Source organism: Megalobrama amblycephala, linkage group LG9 (assembly GCF_018812025.1).
Source record: "Megalobrama amblycephala isolate DHTTF-2021 linkage group LG9, ASM1881202v1, whole genome shotgun sequence".
Classification (NCBI taxonomy): Eukaryota; Metazoa; Chordata; class Actinopteri; order Cypriniformes; family Xenocyprididae; genus Megalobrama; species Megalobrama amblycephala.
In genome coordinates this window covers 8023046-8043149 of record NC_063052.1, presented here as the reverse complement: position 1 = coordinate 8043149, position 20104 = coordinate 8023046, and the positions used below count along the sequence as shown (strand labels likewise).

The window sequence follows — 20104 nt, the reverse complement described above, 5'->3', positions numbered from 1 at the left end:
AATATTGTTTATTTAATCCAAGAATCATATAATGGTTTATATATATATATATATATATATATATATATATATATATATATATATATATATATATATATATATATACACACACATATATAAACCATTATACAAATATATTATTCTTGGAGATATATATATATATATATATATATAAGAAACAATTCTTGGATTAAATCAACAATATTTAATTTTCCATAAAGTATTTGAATAAAGTTCCCTTTAAAAAATCATGTTACATATATTTGAAAAGAAAAGACATCATAAATGTCAAACAATTGCACATTAAAGGGAGCTTAATGTCTATATAAAAATATTAAAGCGTTTACAAATTTTCAAAGTTTTTTCAAACTGTTTTTTCTTAATAGATAATCGTATTGAGTCAATATAAGACTCCAGTTCTTTCTTGAAACACATAAAACTTTTTTTTTTTTTTTTTTTTTTTTTTTTACAGGAAAACTTTACATTTGTGAACATGAAATTGTGCCATTAAAATAATAAAATTTGTTATATAAAATTGCTCTCCAAGAGTCCAAAAAATATATATACCATAACACCACAAACTGACCATCAATATTCTTTGTAAAAAATCACACATATTTTGCAAAAACGATCTTACAAATGGGCAGTACCAAAACAAATCAACCAGGGCAGCTGTCACAAACAGTGTAATTAAAATCAATATCACCGTTACAGTGATGTTTATTGTAAAGTAATGTGTAAATAAAATCCACAAGTCCTCTTAAAACGTCAACAGGCTCTTGCGCAAAGATGACGCAGTCACTGGCTCCTCCCCTTTAGTTCATCTCAATTCAGTTTTCACTGAGGACGACAAATACGACTTCACCCCCTAAGCGGTTACGGCTCTACGTGCACTTTCTCCGGAGATTGCCAAGGGATTTCAATGTTTGGCCCGTTCTTTGTAAGTATTCCCTATTACCACTCGCCTCCTGTCTCTTAATATGGCAGAAAGATGTTAAAAACGATTACACGAGACGTTTGTTTGACTGTTTCTAGTGCAGCTGTGAAAGCTCGCGTTCAGCCGGTGAAGGAGCTCGCGAGTGTGGCAGCCATTTGCCCGCGTACGTTTGAACGGAAACTCCATAATCGTCTTTAATTTGTTTTAACGGCTGGACTATTTTAACCGTGTCAGGGACGGTTTGTCGCTCGTTCCTATATTCGTTGATTTATGAAGGGTCTGGAGTTCTCCTCAGGCTGTCTAACTGCCTTGTACTGCGCTGGCTAGCCGCTTGCTAGCGGTCTCATCATCAGCCAGAGACCGTGTCAAGAAGTTACTCAGACAGTTTATTTGCCGCTACACTTTTAATTGTATATTTAGATATATGGTCAATTATGTGTCTGAACATAAGACATAATAATGACTTGGTCATTTATCACTATTTGACCGGCTGTGAGGGTCAGAGAGGGCGAGATTGAATTGTTAGCCAGCGAGCTAATGTTATTAACTGTCAGTTCAGTCGGATAACACTTTATCGTAAACTCCAGAATGTTCCTGATTTCAGTGGCTCAATGGTTATGGAAAGCGTGTAAGATTAGAGTCCTTAATTGTATATTGTTTTTACTGTACCACAAACCTTGCCAATTCGCGTGCGTGTTCTTTCGTATTCACGTTTGCTTTATTTTAAATGTGAATATGACATATGGTAACCCGTTAAAGCCGACCCGTGTCTTTGATCATTACCGTATCCAGCGCGTGGTTAAACTGTAAGCGGATGACCCAGCATGAGATCTGAACTGCGTAGTAAACTAGCTGGTAAGCCGATAGTTTTTAAATGCCATGCTTGTAGAGCAGGTAAGATGACGTATGAGGGAATCTGACTTAAACCGGTTCACTTACGGGAATTATGCTTATTGATGACATGATCCCAGATGTTGTATTCAGGGGCCATCATGTGTAGTATGTGATGAGTCACCTGGCTTCATGCTCCACCTGTTCTCATCCTGCTTCTGTGTAATTAATACAACGAAACTGTACAGGTCTTGGTCAGTGGTGTATGCCTTGTTGTCTTTGGGAAAGGGACATGCAGACATTCTTGCCAAAATCGGATAGAAGTTGTAAAATTGCCAAGTTGGAACAAGTCAGGACATGTTTTAGTGCTTGAGGTATGCATAATATAAGGTGAGATATTTCACTAACATGACAAGGTTTTTTTGTTTGTCGTTTGAAGTCCTGAAACTGTGACAAGGTTGCTTTTTATTGCTTTGACTTTGTCTTATCTACATTTACATTATCTGCAGATTTATTGGACAGGTAACTTACAGGCCTCTGAATATAGCACTGTAATCTTTTCACAATTTAATCACTGTTATTATACATATATGGGCATTTCATTGGTAGTTTTTGTTTGAGTTTTTGTGTTTGCTACATTAGGACAATTTTAAAAATGCAATATGTAATATTTTTGCAGTAAAATATCCAAAAACCACTAGGCCAGTGTTTTATATTTTGTTCACTTGAGTACTTACAATATCCCAAATGTTTCGAACTATTTGTAAATCATGAGAAAATTGCAATTTTAACCAAGGCTCCGGGACGTGCGAGGAGTCGCCTGTCAATTGCGTCATACCCGCGTTACCCTCGGTTTCTGGTTTTATTTTGTAGAAACCATAGAAACACCAAAGACGCTTTAATATATTATACATTTTAATAGACAAGGGAACAACTGTTTTGATATATTTATAGACAGAAAACTAATTGTTATATAGCTCAACACATTTAGTCTTATTGTTTAAATCTAATTTTCTTGATTTTTTTCGAGTACCATGGTTTAACATGCCTCAGAGAAACACTATTTTGTGAAGTAGCTAACATAGCATAATCAGATGCAGCTTTATTTTTAGTAACAGTAATACAGAATTTTCCCCATCATACAATACGTTTTAAAATTAATTGCATGCCATTTATCAACACAAGCCATCCAGCATTTAATATGATATTCTAAAATCGATCTATCTTACTGCAGTGTGCAGCAAGTGTCTCACAGCAGCCGCCGAGCGAACGCACAGAGTAACGTTATAACATCATTTTCAACAGACTCAAATATATCTAATATGATAAACAGAGCTGTGTTACCCCATACTCATGACTGGAATAGCGGAAGCGGCGCCGGCGACTGTGTCATAATAAAAGTTCCGCTGCTCGCGGTGTGTGTTGCGCAATCGCTCCAGCGGCCTCGTTCAGCTCCCACAACACTGGGTCCTGCTCTGCTTCATACTACAATAACGTTAATAATCACATCCATGGACATGATTTGTTCCCGAGTCAAATTCCTATTTCTTTTGCACCGTCCGTTGAGGTGGAGACCACATGTCCCAAGATTCCGCTCTCAAACTTGGCGTCATCAAGCTACGCCTTTGTTTTAAATAGGCTTCTAGCGACCTCTAGTGGACAAAATTATTACATACTGCACCTTTAAATAAATGTGAGATAGGGCTGCACGATTTGGGGAAAATGTCATATTGCGATTATTGAGGTCAATATTGCGATTGCGATTTGCGATAGCGATATAATAAACAAATAGTATCATGAGTCATCTTGCTTGGTTCTCAATGAAAATACACACACAGATTACTGATAATGCTGAAATGTGTATTTCTCAACTCAAACTAGCAACAACAACAAACAAATGCACAGCGTTTTCAAATTAAAATGAAATTTAATAACATCTTTGTATTACTGCAAACTTGTTATAATCCCATTTAAGATATTTGTTTCTTTACTAATCTGTAGTGGTTCAACGGATCACAAAACTCACTGTTCGGATCACATCACGGTTATGACGTCACGGATCAGATCATTTTTCAGATCAGCACAAAAAAAAAAAAAAAAAATTGGATAGGGGTAACTTAACTTTGCATTTATTACTTAGCCCACTTAAACTATTCTGATACCATAGCATAAACTACTAGTCTAAATAATACATTATTAAAGGCAAGTGAACAGACTGTAAAAAGAACAAATACTGTAGACTACACCAATTACAACAAGCATAGATAAATACTACATAAAGTTACAAATAAAGTATAAGGCAGTGTTTCTCAACTCCAGTCCTCGGGACCCACTGCTCTGCACATTTTGTATGTATCCCTTATTTAACACACCTGATTTAGATCATCAGCTCATTAGGAGAGTCTGCATGAACTGAATTTAGTGTGTCATATAAGAGAGACATACAAAATGTGCAGAGCAGTGGGTCCCGAGGACTGGAGTTGAGAACCACTGGTATAAGGTCTAACTGTAGTATTAATTTTCATGCACAGATATGTAATAATTAAATGTAAAATGACACTGTTCATTGTATAAATTTAATATAGATTAATCTTTGTTAAAGCTGTGTTTTGTTGTTTGATTTACATGACAGACAACAGCAGGTATTTATAGGTTGCTGTCACTTTAAGAGTAAGACCTGCACGCACACATCGGACAGATATACATCCGAATTCTCACCTCGTTCAATTAAGACATAACTGAATGTGTTTACATGAATACTTGCTGAGAGGGGTATTTTGACTGACATAATGCGTGTATGTGACCATCCAAAGTGCACTGAGGATGCGAAAGTAGGTGCGTTCCATTCGATCGTAAGTGGACTGCGAAGTGGACTTCACAGGGTATTTCGCCATCTTAAGTGAGATTCCATTCCGAAGGGAGCGAACATGTTCAGTTCGAAGGGCACTGCGAACGGCATAGGGAATAAGGGAACATCGATACATCACTTCACAGAAAGTAGAGAGGTAAAATTACCCAACTGTCATTGCGCACCACGTCACCATTCAGAACTACGATGAAGCAGAGCCGTTGAAAGAGTTTAACGGCTCTCTGGTTTTGAGTATTCATACATTTTATACGAACGAAAGTATGAATGGTTATGGCGATGAGTGTTACATTTGTATATTTTATTGTATGAATAGGCATGACAAAGTAAAAGTGTTGAAAAGCAGCTAAGGCTCTATCATTTTATTTTATTTTATTTTATTTTATTTTATTTAACGTTACCTCAGGAGTGTTTATGCGGCTGCGCGTGGAAAAGAAAGCGCAGGAGACCATGGATTAAGAATACATTTATACAGTTAACCAAATGAGAACTTATTTTCATATGGCATGACAGTTACAGCTTCAAATCTGTTAAGAGTCCATTTTAAATTCGAAAGTAAATTAAAATATCTATTTATGTATTTATTTATGTTATCAATCTCTGCGACTCTGTCGTTGACTTTCTTTGATGACGTTTGCAGGGCATTCCAAATTAAAGATTATTGTCAGCGAAGTTCACTTCAACGTGCTCAGGGAGTAGGGAGCAGTGAACACTGCGTAGAGACCCTGTCGAATGGAACGCAGCTAGAGAAATCAATTTGGAGTTCGCGAGCTATAACGCGCCTCTCTCTCTCTCTCTGTGCGCGCGAGCCTTGTATGTATGTGCGTCATGTGCGCACCGATAACAGCGCTGCGTGCGATACCGAATTAAATTCTCTTTCCTCTTCAACCACTACTAATCTGGGTTTATAATCTTATAGCCAAAATATCGCCATATAACAGAGGTAGCGTTTTTTCTTGCCACCAGTTCAGTGACCGTTTGCTCCGCATCCATCTTTACCCGTTCTCTGCGCTGCACACCGGAAAAGTCATGACCGTGCGCGCCACACATGCCACTGCCTAAACTGAAACTGACTGGTCTTCTTTTTATTAGCGGTGTATAAAATGGGCAAACAGCTCTCAGATAATGGGTTGTTGTGTCCACACATGTATTTTTTTATTTTTTTATTAACTTATTATTATTTTATTTCATAAAATCGCAGCATTTTGCGTCATATAATCGCACAAGCTTGACATCGCGATTGCGATTGCGATATGATTAATCGTGCAGCTCTAATGTGAGAAAAAATAACTTCAGTAAACATGAGATATTGGAAAGATTTCATGTAGCCTATTTTATTTAGAGCTTTCTGCATTTTCTTAATGGCCCACTAAGTTAGTTCTGAAGTGACCATATTTTTATCTATCTATCTATCTGCATACACATCATTTCATTACAAAAAAAAAAAAAAAACTTCTTAAAACTAGGCTACACATTGTCACATTAAAGGGTTAGTTCGCCCAAAAATGAAAATTCTGTCATTAATTACTCACCCTCATGTCGTTCCACACCCATAAGACCTTCGTTCATCTTCGGAACACAAATTAAGATCATTTTGATGAAATCAGATGGCTCAGTGAGGCCTCTATTGCCAGCAAGGCAATTAACACTTGCAGTGCCCAGAAAGCTACTAAGGACATATTTAAAACAGTTCATCATGTGACTACAGTGGTTCAACCTTAATGTTATGAAGCGACAAGAATACTTTTTATGCGCCAAAAAACAAAATAATGACTTTATTCAACAATATCAAAACACTGCTTCATGAAGCTTCAAAGCTTTACGAATCTTTTGTTTTCGGAGCGTGTATCAAACTGCAAAAGTCACGCTCCCAGTGGTGAACCATTGAAATTTCGAAACACTTATCACGTAACAAAGCCTCGTTTACTGCAGTCACGTGACTTTGGCAGTTTTGCTGTATCACCTGTTTAATTTGCAGATGTAGATTCAGTTTCAGTAACACTTTCATGCCTAGGCTTGAGGCAATCTAAAGATTTGCCTTTACTTTGTTTTCCAAAGCAATTTGGAAAAGTGAGTAAGATATTTGCCTAAATTGAGATGTTTGTTCATTCCACAATTAAATGGAACTGTGTGTGAATTTCATTCCTTATTCTATTTTCTTAATGACTGCTGATCTTTTATAGACTCTTTTCTGTGTTCAGTCAGGACAGTTGATCCTCTCTGTGATGACTTCTGACCTCGATGTGCTTTGTACTCCCACACCTCTGTCCCATATTTTCATTGAATGCATCATGATGACTTGTTGGTTGTTGCAGTACTTAAGTAGAATTTATGCTACTCCCAGAAGATGCTGCTTTGCTCCAGAGACTTAGTCCTAGTTTGTGTCATATGAAGGCCTGATAACCTTTCAAAACTCTAAAGTACAAACATGTCTTTTTTGAGGATTGTCTGGACCATATTTATAGCTCGTTTGGCATTTTGGATGAACGGAGCTGTCAGTAGCCACTCTTACTGGGCAGCATGTTAAATGTCACTGGTAGCAGTAGTTCACAGCTTGTTAACAAACATGGATCGAGTTGTGCCTCACAGCAGGCTCTCTTAGAACATCTACACAACTGGCAACAGCGTGACTCTCATTCCTCCCACTGTCTTTTCAGCTTGTCTGCTTAAATATTGAAGGAGTTGTTGTACCCTTTGAGCCAGCATTGCAAGCCCAGCAGGAGCGCTGCTAACCCTTGATGAATGAGCGCGGTGCTCACCAGAGTCTCATCCTGGCCTGACAGACATCTGCTCCCTCTGCATGCCTTCGATACAAGCTGCATGATGTGGCCTTTGAAAAGACAGTCAATCTTCAAGATTTCTGTGTTGAATAACATGAACTGTCTGCCTCGTCGTTTGAGTCATTCTATTAGATTTACAGTCACAGTGCTGTATGCTTCAACTTGACAGGAAGTGGGCAGGTTTGTGGCAGCATTTACAAGAGTCCCCACCCTCTTAGCGGAGTTTCCAGTGAACTACGTCTTGTCTTCCCTCAGCATTTCAACACAATAATGTGGTAGATAGCTAATGGTGACAATGTTTCTTGGGGTTTTTAAGTTTTACCTTATTTTGCACATTAGTTTTAACAGCTAAATTGCACTAGCATTTTTTCATGACTAACTTTAAACAAACATTTCGTAAAGTTACTGAAGAGCATGGTTTTGGCTAATGCAGAAGCGCTTAGGTGGTGTTTGATGGTGATACTACCTAATTTAGTAATTTCAAGCACATCTCTAACTTGACCACAGGCAGCTTGCAAGGTGCATTTTGACTTGTCATTCCTTTTTATGGTTTCGAAAGCATCACTCCTATCTCTTGGCCATTTTTTAAAAATCTAATTGTTTGACATCTGACTGGGAAGATAAAAGCAGCAGGTGCATGAAACATAGCATACCTTATTGAATTCATTCTCTTAAAATGGCATCCTTTTATTTGAGGAGCATTGTGATTATGGCAAAGCACAGCACAAGAATGATGTTGGCTTTTGGCTGTACCTTATTGCCTTGTCTGTAGAGTGAGATTAGGGCTGCGCTGAGCCCCTGAGTTTGGCTGCAGATTTTTCCTATTCTAGTACGCTGTTGTCTTTTTGATGCACGTTTTCATACCAATTGCTTTTGGCATAAAATTGGTTGACCTCTTCCTTGGATCTGGTGCAGGGAACTGACCACAAAAATGATTAGATTTGGAGCAGGATATTATGGCTTATCAAATAGCTCAGAAACAACACAATGTTTTGTAACAATATAATTTGAGTGATTGCATGGTGTTGCAATCATGTTGACCCATCAGTTTTGTTATACCTGTGTTAAAGCATGTAAATTCACAAATGAGGTTCCTGTGTTCTGACTGACTTTTAAACAGCCACAGTTTTTAAAGGCACAATATGTAAGATTTTTGGATTAAAATATCCAAAAACCACTAAAACAATGTTATTTTGTATTGTGCACATATTATCCCAAATGTTTCCAACTATGTTTAAATCCAGAGAAATTGTCTGTTTTACCAGTGTAATGTCCTGTGTCATTGCATCACCTGTAGGGGTGTAAGAAAATATTGATACACATGAAAATTGCGATATTATATTTGGCGATACTGTATTGATTCTCAAAAAACGCTATATCGATATTTATATATTTATTTACATCCAAGATTCATAGCTTTGTGTTCGGTTTAAACCACAGACTGTATAAAACCCAACCGCTAGGTGGCTGTGTTATCTCAGAATGTAAACTGACGCGGAGCCGGAGAAGCACAAGGTGAAGGTGCGTGCATCGTTAGTGTTAGCATTAGCAAACCCAGTTCACAAGACGATAGAATTATTTCACTCCCGCGGTATACAGAGCTGAAGTGTGGACTCATTTTGGCTTCAGCTATAAAGAATCCACGAAGGAAAATCGAAAGAGTCATTTTGTTTGCAAAATAGGCCAAGTTAAAATCGAATACTCGGGAAACGCATTGAATCTGATCTGATCATAGCGATGTGGATATGGTTGCACCAGCTCTGCAGTTCAGTACTTTAAATAGCACTTTATACAATAGTCATTCAGTCATGAAATGGATTATGCACTTTCTGTTGTTAAGTAGTTTAGAAATTAAAATACTGTGAACCTTTAAGACATATACACATAAAGAATCCTGCAGTCACTTTACTAATTTCCCTTTACTTAGATTGCACAAAATAGTGATTAGTGATATAAATGCAAATCCATCTTTTCACACTGAGGACAACTGAGGGACTCAAACACAACTATTAAAAAAGGTTCAAACATTCACTGATGCTCCAGAAGGAAATACGATGCATTAAGAGCCGGGGGGTGAAAACTTTTTGAATTTGAAGATCAAGGTAAATTGTACTTAATTTTTCTTCTGGGAAACATGCAAGTATTTTCTGTTGCTTTCGATGGGCAGTACTAAATGGAAAAAAAAAAATTATATTTCAACAAAATAAGAAAAATGTGGACATCTTCATCCTGTTCACAAGTTTTCACCCCCCAGATCTTATTGCATTGTGTTTTCTTCTGGAGCATCAGTGAACGTTTAAACCTTTTTTTAACAGTTGTGTTTGAGTCCCCTCAATTGTCCTGAAAAGATGAATCTCAAAATCATATAGTAACTGCTGGAAAGGGTTCAAATATGCAAAAGATGCTGGAAAACTGAAGAATTTGCAGGACCTGGAGGATTTTTTTCTGAAGAACAGAGCTCAGTTTAACTGCTCAGGACAAACAAGAGACTCATGAACAACCATCACAAAACATATAAACAGTCATGGATCATCAGGTAACCACACACAGTATTAAGATCCAAGGGTTCCCAAACATTTGAACGGGGTTATTTTAATAAATTTACTCTTACTCAGTACTAAACAAAAAATAACATGCATTTTGTATGATCTCTCTTGTTTTGTTAAAAATTTTCACAGATTCTGAAAGGGGTTCCCAAACTTTCGATCCCCACTGTAAATCCTCTCAGGCCTGATGAGAGCTGAATCTTGTCGCAACGTCAGTTAAGCTTTTTTCGTAAGTTGAATACAGAAGGTGGTCTGGTAGAAGCTAGATATTTTACTTTATAACTTGTTAACTTTTATTAACCCCTAGAGCTGTGTGGAGTACGTTTATGATGGATGCACTTTCTTGAGCTTCAGTAAGTTTAAAATATTCTGGCAACCGTTATTTAGAACGTATCACTTTATTGTTTCCATGGTGACGCGCCATTGCTTGTCATGTCACACACCGCAGCGCTGTATGACTGATGATCTGCTTTTATTAAATTTTTCCTTTTTAATTAAAAATATTCACAAATTTGTTAACTATAACATGAAATATCTGATATTCCGATATGAGCATCTTTATAATGATCGCTATAGTTGAGCTAAACACGTTATGGGCGACGCCATGTTAGTTTGTGCCGCAGGTTCTGTTGGGTTTACAACATGTGAATTCATCCAATTCTCCCGAAGTAAGCGGTGAACTGGGGAAGAATAGAGTAAACTTTAAAGTTACTTACACAATGTGTATCTGATATGAATAAAACGTGTCCTCTAATTATAATGGAAAGAATTGTTATTGCCACTTCTATATACATCAGTGTGTATTTTAAAAATTTTAAATGTATTGTTTTGTTTGTACTTATATGTATTTAAATTAAAAATTAAAATTACCCCCACCCGACGATATCATCACGTAAACATCGATGTTTTACTGTAAACATTGTCAACCGCCAATTTAGGGGACATCGCCCAACCCTACTTGAGCGTGAGTAAAGCTTGTGGTCATTTTCATTTTAAAATGAACTAATCCTTCTCTCTTTATTCAAGTTCAAACTGTTAAACAACAAAAAATCTGTAAATTTAACATTTTAAGTAAATTAAACATTTTGTTCTTATACTTATTAAAAGCTTAAACTTGTGTGTAAGCTGACACATTTAAATGCTTATCAACTTATAAACCTGGTACATTTCAAAATGTACCTGGAGTGCTTTCTCAACCTTTCCTGTAGGCTCATCATAAGGAGCTGGAATATGGAACTCCCACACATGACATGCAGGAATAAAATTCACAGTTCAACATTCGCAGTTCATAGTTTGTGTCTTTTTGTGCGCTCAAATTCATTATTTAAAATGTAGATGATGATGATGATGATGATGATGATGATTTTAATACATTAATGAGAAAACTAGCCAATTATCATCTTGATATTGTAAAAGGCATTAGCCATCAGAGATATCTCTGACTATCGTCGATACACAATACTACGTCTATCGGCACAACCCTAGTTCAACACGGTTAGTCTTATTGTTTGAATCTCGTTTTCTTGATTTACCACCAGAAATGTTTTGTACCATGCCTCCGAGACAAGTGGCTAACATAGCAAAATCAGAAAGATCTTTTTAACTTTTTTTATAAACTTAGTTCAGACAAAACTTTTTTAAATATATTGCTATATGTATATATAATGTTTTATAAGGAGTGTCTGACAATAATTAGAACTTTGTAGCAGGTTAGTTAACCAGATGCCAAGAATGTTCCTAAAGGCTTTCACAATTATTATCATCATTGTTTGTTTGTTTGTTTATTTATTTATTTATTTATTAAAAAAGAACTGCTGATTTTGTTTGTCATGGCTAGATGACTTCAAAGTACAATCCTTTCCTTTTTGTCGGTAGACTTTGAACATAGTTTATCAGGCTTTGCTCAGTAGTCAAGACTGGGCATGATAAAAGACATTTCTTTGTAAAGGGAGTTTCTTTTTTGTTACTATGGGCTGGGCGAATGTCACTGCCATAGATGCAAAACATTTTATCCATGGTTGGTAAATTAATCTATGATTCAGTGAGTTCTTCTTCAGCACTCTGCTGAGAGACTGGTGAGGAATGCAGACAGACGGGCCTCAAGAATGTGTGTGGCATTCAGTGTGTACCTCAGGTGTATTTATAGGCCACTAAATATGCTTTACACAGATTTTTATTTCTGGCCTTTATGAGATAAAGTATGCCACATTCTAAACTGGTAGTCCTATTTAAACCACTAAATAGCTACTTTAACTTGATGACCCTATGGTCCATTGGTTACTTGATGCCCTTTGTCTTTTGTTACTGTCTGCATGGTGTAATTCAGGCATGTTTATGCTAAACTTTTTCTTCTTAGCAACTTAAAACAACACCTGGAGAGATGGAAAATTCATTCTTACACTGTGTTATCCTGTCTCGAAGCAGGACCCATATTTCCTCTCCTTTTCTGAGAATGGCACTGGTGGCCTCTTTAATGTTTATTAATACCCAGAATTCACACTCTGGAGTGCCTCCACTCTGGCAAGCAGAAGGAGCGAAGTTCATCCTCTACGTGTCCGGTTTTCTAGTGTAACGTGTAACATGACTTCGTCACCTTCTAGTGACATTAGGTGTAAAATCCTAGTGGTTTTTGTCAGTTCTTGGTTAGATATTTACCCGAGGAGCCATTCAGTGTTTAAAGGAAAAGAGTAATATTTCAACCCAGCTCTTTGGCTGTGTGTAGAGCTCTGTTAATATAGACCTGTAAATCACACCTTAAAGTTGGCATGAGATTAAAATGTTTCTAAACGCATGTTAATTATCTTATTGTAAATAATTAATCCATGTACCTTCTTCTTCCTTTTCCAAACCCCGTCTCTTTCTTACAATTTACTTCAAAACTCTCATTCAGATCTGCTTCCATCCAGTCGACAAACGATGGATAGAACTCGACCACGACATACATTTTTTCAATAATCTGTTTGTCGTAATAGAAAAGAAAATATTTGCTGCTACTTCTTTTACATCATGACTTTAATACTTGATGGTTTTCTGCCATTTCCCAATATGTTTACTCAGAAATGGTTTAAAGGGTAGCCTAGGTTTTTTTTGTTGTTGTTGTTGTTGTTTGTTTGTTTTTTTCCTCCATCCTCTTCAACAACCATTGTTGCATGTAGATTCAAAATGTTTAACACGAGAACCAAAACTTTTTTTTTCCACACAACATTTTTATTATGTAGTAATGTTACGAGATAAATTTAACTACCTATTTGGCCAAATGTCGCTCATTTTTATATCCCCGGCCAAATCATCGTGAATATTCGGTGTATCGCTCAGCCCTACCTGTACGTTATCAGCTGAACAGCGTTCCGTTTACTACTTGTTAAACAACGTGAAACTCTTTATGGCAGTGCCGGAGATACAGTTACACATGCCCAGCCAAACCTCTTTTTCTGATCTCACAAGACTCACCTTTTCATCTGTAATGTCCTGGAATGCAGCAAACAAAACTGTCAAACTTTGTGGTGTTTTCTATTCAGGGAGTTTAATGCAGAAGCAGTTGTTGCTTATTGCAGTAATCGGTAAAGGAATGTATACCTCCTTTCTCAGGTGTGCATTTGTGGTGGCCCAACTTGATCCAGCTTGCTTTTTCTCTTATGTTCCAAGCATCTTGGGAGGTGTTATATGATTGCTTATGGCATGACCTGTGGAAACCTGCGTGACTGCGTATGAACCTTTCTGGAGCTGGTGTAACGTTTACTGCTTGTGGTATTTGCTGAATGGCTTCAAATCATTCCTGTCCTGCTTAGGATAGACTTGGGCTTATCTTATCTAGATGGAGCATTCAGGCGTTTGCTCTTGTGTTTTTAGTTGCCGCTGCACTTTCTCACCTGGCTTCCACCAAGGCAGTACAGCATGGTCATGACAAGAAGTCAGGCAGATCTGAACAGGTGTATCCTCACGTTTCGCTCCCTCACTGCTTGGTTTCTTCCGCATACTTTGTAAGGAGTAGAGAGTGTGTAACAGTGGTGCATGTTTGAAGCTGCGGAAGTTCTGGTAAGCGTGAGATGACAAGTGAAGCCTTTGCACTTTTGTGGTAAAGTGCCGCAAGTATCAACACTTAAACACTCATGTTCTCATGCAGGATTCACAGATAAGTATTCTGCTGTTCGCCCTAATGGCAAGCAGACTGAAGTAGCAATCAATGGCAAATCTCCAAAGAATCCTTGTCACCTGAGGAACATTTTTCTTGTACTCAAATACATCCGTTCTGTGTTTTTGGGGTGGGAATAGCATGCGTCAGTGCTGTCAGGGGAGTTTTTCTGTGAATTGTCAATGCATGGGTGGATGTTTGCTCTCAGCAGGGTGGAGTACATATGCGTGTGCCAATTATGTTAACACTGTATTGATGGGATACTTGCAGTTAAAAAAGACACTGTCTGTGCTGAAGCAAAGAACAAGTCTGGAAAGTGTTCCAGTACTGTGGGTACAAGCCCATACTAATAGTTTGGGGTTGTAAGATTTCATAATGGTTGTTGTTGTTGTTGTTATTGTTATTATTATTATTATTATTATTATTATTATTATTATTAGGGGCTTTCGCTCCAGAGGAACCTTTTCATAGTTCCTATAACTATTGGCTGAACTACCCGGATTTTGCCGTGTTCGCACCGCAGGAACTAGGAACGATTTTAGTTCTAGGAACTCCTTTTGGGGGAACTAAATTAGCTCCTACTTCAGAGTAGAGTCTAAACCAGCTCTATAGGAACTATCAGTGATGTGAGTGTACGTTGATTGGTCAAACGCATGTCAAACACGTCACCCTGCATTTTTAAAAAGCTGTGTAAACGTATTTACCTCACAAACATGGAAAACAGCAATAACAGCATTCCTGTTGTCTGCAGGGTTGTTCTTTTCTCTCCCTCGATACTGAAAGTTGTCATAGGAGATTTTGTCAGTCTATGGCAGCCCATAGAACCGCTTGCGGGAAAGTTATGAAATTTGGCACACTGATAGAGGATAGTCTGAAATGTCAGTATAGGAAATTTGGAGTCTCTAACTCACTCCCTCTAGCGCCACCGACTGCCCAAATTTGCACTTATGTTTGTGTGAATAACTTTTGAACCGTAATGGCTAGAAACAAAATTCTTTCCTCTTCTGATTCCTTGGTTCATACCGATTGGATTGCACAATATGACTTCATTTTGAGTTATGAAAATTTGTCCGCCATGTTGAATTTTGCGAAAAACCTACTTTTTCGAACTCCTCCTAGACACTTTGTTTGATTTTCATTAAAATCAAATCAGATCATCTTCAGTCCATGCTGGCAAAAGTCATTAAAAGCATTCTCATTCATTCTCGAATAACATGCAAATAGGGCTGGGCGATATATCGCATGCGATTCTCACGCGCATTTCGTCAGTAAAGCCGGTTCCTTGATTACCGCTAAATCGCCATCACCTGCTTTCAAATGGAGCGCCTTTTAATAGACAGAGCTGTAGTTCACGGACAAGCCACGCAAAATCGGGTTCATTATCAAAGTCAATTCATCTTCGATACTGAACGCGATTTTGCGTGGCTTGTCCGTGAACTACGGCTCTGTCTATTAAAAGGCGCTCCATTTGAAAGCAGGTGATGGCGATTTAGTGGTAATCAGGGAACCGGCTTTACTGGCGAAATGCGTGTGAGAATCGCATGCAATATATCGCCCAGCCCTACATGCAAATAAAATTGTGGAGCACCCCACAGTGGACTCAAGGCTATATCTCCCCAACACTTTATCATATTCAGACCAAACTTGGTACATATCATCCCCAAGCATGACCAGAGGCTACATGTTGCGTTTCGGTGCCACACCACCTACTGGTCCGGAGATACAAAAAATGGCTATTTTTGTTTATAACTTCTGATGGGTTTGTCCAGAAATCTCTCATCGGATTCGGGGCATCATGCTGAGTTGAATGATATCCAATTTTCCCATGATATCCGTCGGCCATTTTGAATTTTGTGCTAAAATGCTGTTTTTTATGAATGCATTAGCGTATTGTTAGGAAGCTCGGTATGGGTCATCAGCACGATGCCCTGAAGGAGCCTGAGAAGTTTCAAGCCAGTGCCACCTAGTGGTAAAAACACATTTTTAAACGCTTATAACTTTGGGTGTGGTCAGCTTATTTTCATGGGAGTCATCTCCTTCGACTCCTGAATCATTGCCGAGTCAAACGTTACGTTGCTAGGTTTGACTTATGGTTTGTGCAAAGTAGTGATTTAGTGCTTAAAAAACGTTTGCGTATATCTTTGAAACCGTTACTCCGATCGAGACGAAACACGGAACCTTAGCTGGTTAACTATATGCTAATACCCAAATGTCAATTTTGATAGGAAGTGGCAAAAAAATCAAAACAAAGTCATCCATGGATCATTTTTTGTTCTCAAATATATAAATGTCTATAACTCAAACGAAATGAGATTTTCACCAAATTTGACACATGTATGAGCTCACTCTGAGGACACATTAAAAAAAAACGGTGGGATGGTGCCTCTTGGTGGCGCTATAATTGAACAAAACATGAAATTGCTATTAATTACAACACAGTATTATGATATAAAATGCTATATTATATGAATTGTATTGTATTGTGACTGGTCTTATTAGATTCCGTGGGTCATGCAGAGAACATTGATGCCAATTTTGCCATAGTTAGCCAAACTTCCTGTCCGCCAGTTTGATTTTCCTTAAAAACCATACTTTTTCTAACTACTCCTAGACTGTTGGTCCAATTTTCACCAAAATCGTATCATGTTCAGACCATATTGGTAAAAAGTTATGGATTTCGTGTTGATAGATGAAACCATTTTCGTATACCACAGCAACGAATTTGAGGCTTGATGCCAAAATGACTACTGGAAAAAATGTGATGCAATGTTTACTTATTTGAGATATACTTGAAGGCTATGTGCAATTGCTTTAAAGTGAGATAAGTATAAATCAAAGATAAGTATTTCATCATATATCGGGTTCTGTAATTTGAGGGGGTTTTGGGACACAATGTCTCCCAATTTTCCAAAGCTACTGACACTGACAGAAAAGCAAATATTATCTTCCACATGAGCAATACATTTAAATTGGATGTTGCGTTGCCGGGAAAAGCAAAACTGAATACTTGTGAAATGCTCTATATTGTAGGGTGACATTCTAAAAAAAAATAGATGGGCTATAAAAAAAATATTAATAATTCATCAATTTCTTTGTCCATGTTTGATTTATTTCTTCCCTCATCAAATTAAAACTAAGGATACTAAAATTGTGGCTATAATTTAACTAAAATGAGGGAATTAATTAATAAGTTGTGGGAACGTATTCTTAATTCATGGCCACAATCTATGTTTCCACGCAAAAATAGAGGGTAAAATGGTATGGATTTGGGAAAAAGAAACAAGATTGCATGAATACCTCATGGAATATTGTTAAATTCATGGAAATTTGAGTGAGCAAACCGCAAAACGGAACACAAAGCCATTTATGGCTTAATTCAAATTCATGGGCTCACGTTCCTCTCTCATTCAGCCTGAATCCAAATGTTCTATGGTTTCGATGTAACATTTGCCTGCTTACCAATTATTTCTCTTGTAAACGAAACTTTGTTCATGTCAAAATATTCACATAAAATAAAGAATCATATGTGCAAAAATGTGTTTTGTCATGCCAAACTCAATGATCCCAAACATAACTAAGGCGCTCTTGCATCATTTTATCAAATGATCATACTCGCATTGATTCTTTTTACAAACCTACTACTAGCCTTTTATTTACATGTAGACTAAAAAAAAACTTTCCATTCAGATGAGGAAGCTGGCGTTTTGAGAATTAGCACATTCTGTTATGCTGGTTACTGTCATTACAGTATACACATCTTGCAGTATTAAGGTTAATGATTAATCAATTGATTGTTAATTTAAACGACAATCGATCATGGGAATGATCGTAAGTTGACATCCCTAATAAGGGCACTTTAACTTGTTAATACAACCCTAATGTGTGATTATAGCTAGAGGTTTGAGCAGAGCGTGAGTTGGCACAGCTCTTATCTTTGGTTTTCTCTGCATCGCTCTCTACGTCCCTCAACCCAAGGCCTGTGATCTCATACTCATTCCCCAACAGTTGTGAAGGAGAGAGGAAGGCCTTGCAACTGACTCTGACACAGGCCAAACTTTGAGTCAGTAGTTCAGACAGAACTCTAGGATAAAACAGGGGTGTTTAATAATTCGAAATAATTGACCAGTGAAATAAATTAATGTAGCGCAGGAATTACTCCATTTTCGCATTTTTGTTTTCTGTCAAATGACTCATTTCTCATGAGTGAGTCAGTTTGTTGCTTTAATCTTGGCCTAGTTCTGTGTGTTCTGACATGCTGTGCAATGCATCCACACACAGACCCTTTGGCCCATATCTAGAGCAGGTTTCTGACTGGATTTATCATGGAGGATGAAAACACCGCCTCAGTGTCCCAGCTGGATTTGTTACTCAAATCAGAGGGATCTGAGAAGGATCATTGCTTTGCTGTTGGCATATTAGCCATTCAAAATCCCTGTAATCTGTTTCACTGGCTGAGGAGCATCAGACGATGTTGGCAGGGTTAGCATGTTCTCAGATGCAGCTTTTAGATGTTTTTGTTATCCCTAGCCCCTATTTGGAAGCCACAAATGGTTAGGTTAAGTTATATGTACACATTCACACTCATTAGACCTCTATTACACTAGTGTTTACATCATAACATGAGTCATACTTTTCCTGCAACTGTTAAAATCTTGCAAATGCATTTCGTAGTATTGCTAAATCCCTAGAATTCATTCATAATTCATTCACATAGATTCTCGCCCTTCTCTTACAGTATGGGATGTGCTCAGTCACGCTACGTAAAACAGTCCGTACAGCCTCTATCACCTGTTTGGGCTGCTGTGTTCCCAGATAGAGCTTTCATTATCACTATGTACACTGCACTCGTAGATTATGACAAGAGCAGACGTATGGCCTTTCAAACTTTCCCAGCTGCGTAGGGTTGAGGAAAGGAGGGTTCAGATAGAGTGAAAGAGGGCTCATGGAAGAGTAAATGGAGAGAGACAGACAGAGCTCTGTACCCAGTAACCTCTCCTCTTGATAACAAGGAGCAGTATTTCACAAAACAGTGGGCAACATGAAACTGTCATTTCTGAGAAGTCTTCCTTTTTTCCACTACTCTGTTCGTTCATGCACAGGGCAGCTGATGTGTGTGTGTGTGTGTGTGTGTGTTTGTGTAAGCGGCAGGGGAACTGAACAGGGTGTATGTGTGACACAGCAGAGGCTTCACACTAGCTCGCCTCCGGTGTTAAAGAGAAACTGAATGTCTTACCAGACAGTTCCAGTTCTGCCTAGTTCAAACGTGTGACCTCTAAACACTAGATTTGTCTTGTGAGAGAAGATTGTGAGCAGTGTATTATTGCCGGCTGTGTGATTACCTAGCGACTTAAAGGCGCAAAGGTCCTTGTGATCTGCATTTAAAACTTTTTTTTTATTTTATTTTTTTTTTTTTCCCCGACCCATCTGCCTTTTCTTTTCTCTCTGTCTCTTCCTGTCTCACTGTTACATTGCACTCATTTCTTCCCCATCTGTTCTGGTAGTAGCAATTACAGGAGTGGCTTGCAAATGCGGTTGTATGATTTGCATGAGTTCCTGGTAAAAGTAGAGCAGGAGGAAGTAGAGCCTTCATAGGAACGCCATTTCACACAGCTGCATCCCTGATTGTGTAGCTTCTCATAGAGCGTTTTTATTGGTGTCGTTTACCTTTGGCATGTGTATTGCATTTTGGGAGATCTTATCAGCAGTGCATAGCACTGAATACTAGGGCTTGGATTTCTTGATTTTAATCAATTCTCATTTTGAAGAACCAGTATCGATATTTAAATACCAAGAATCGATATTTCAGTCTATGCTGTTTTCAGTTGATGAATGAACAAAGTGTGGTTGTGCGTCTCACATCCAATAAATTGTAATAAATCATTGAAAACAGTTTTTGCTGCTTAACATTTTTGTGGAAACAAAGATGCTATTAGTATTCAAACATTTGTGGTAAGATTAAAAAAAAAAAAGTGAAATGAACACTTTTTTTTCATCAAGGATGCATTAAATTGA

General features: G+C 37.7%; 1 protein-coding gene across 1 annotated transcript in view; it reads left to right on the top strand.

Annotated features, from left to right (window-relative positions):
* Window positions 1-784: 784 nt before the first annotated feature.
* ptp4a2b (protein tyrosine phosphatase 4A2b) overlaps window positions 785-20104 on the top strand; it is a 32080-nt gene continuing 12760 nt past the window's right edge. Inside the window, exon 1 of the mRNA XM_048201481.1 lies at window positions 785-940. The gene's annotated coding sequence lies outside the window, so the exon portion shown is untranslated. The remainder of the gene's footprint in view (window positions 941-20104) is intronic.